This window comes from Centruroides sculpturatus, unplaced genomic scaffold, assembly GCF_000671375.1.
Source record: "Centruroides sculpturatus isolate CEXI.00-Female unplaced genomic scaffold, Cexi_2.0 scaffold1596, whole genome shotgun sequence".
NCBI lineage: Eukaryota > Metazoa > Arthropoda > Arachnida > Scorpiones > Buthidae > Centruroides > Centruroides sculpturatus.
In genome coordinates this window covers 47,237-48,191 of record NW_019385797.1, presented here as the reverse complement: position 1 = coordinate 48,191, position 955 = coordinate 47,237, and the positions used below count along the sequence as shown (strand labels likewise).

General features: G+C 26.0%; 1 long non-coding RNA gene across 1 annotated transcript; it reads left to right on the top strand.

Moving 5' to 3' along the window:
- Positions 1-294: 294 nt before the first annotated feature.
- On the top strand, positions 295-621 carry LOC111642189. The gene is made up of 2 exons (XR_002759518.1): positions 295-452; positions 549-621. It is a non-coding gene; the product is annotated as an uncharacterized LOC111642189 (long non-coding RNA).
- The last annotated feature ends 334 nt before the right edge of the window (positions 622-955 follow it).

Below are 955 nucleotides of genomic sequence, written 5' to 3'. Positions count from 1 at the left end.
TTCTTGAATGTACTGTACGTCGATAATATTTTGATAGTGTATGATAGTGCAGTCACAACAAATTTGCAAATTTTGGAACACGCTAATAAAATTAATTTGAATATTAAGTTTACTCAAGAACATGAATTAAATAGTCAATTAAGTTACTTAGATATAATAATTAAAAGATTTGAAGACCATTTGGAATATTGTAAATTTAAAAAACTGTGTGACACGAGAAAAGTAATTAATTATAAATCATACTGTCCTTTATATCAAAAATATAATATATATCTGATGGAAATAACAAAGATTTTTTCTAGAACAACAAATATAGATAAAAGAAAAGAAGAAATTGAAGATACACATAAGAAATACATCTTAAATGGATATCCAAAAAGATTACTAAATGATTGGTTCCACAGATTTTTAAGAAACAGGTTTAAAGTTAAACGTTGTCAAGAAATAATAAAGTATGTATCATTTCCGTATATAAAAGGTATTTATGAAAAATATAATAACTTCTTTAATCATAAATTAATTAGATTGGCTCCATCCTTAAATAACAGGTTATCAAATATGATGATCATCAGAAATAATGCTAAAGATATATTAGAAGAAGAAGGTGTTGTTTATCGGATAGAATGCACGTGTAACAATCCTAGTTTTTACGTCGGTGAAACAAAACGAAGATTAAGGATCAGACTGTCGGAACATTTGGCTGCCGTAAGGTTGAAAATGAGTAATTCTCCTGTCTTCCAACATTGTAATAGTAATAATTGTCAGATAAATATTAATAAATTAAAAATAATTTTTAGGGAAAAAAATAATGTAAAGCGAAAGGTAAAAGAACACTTCGCTATAATTATGCAAAACAATAATGTAAATTTAAATACCGGAATGTTAACAGCAAAATGCTGAGAATTTTTTGTTAACTATATAAGTGGCTTTTTAATAAGTTGACTGTTAGAACTCA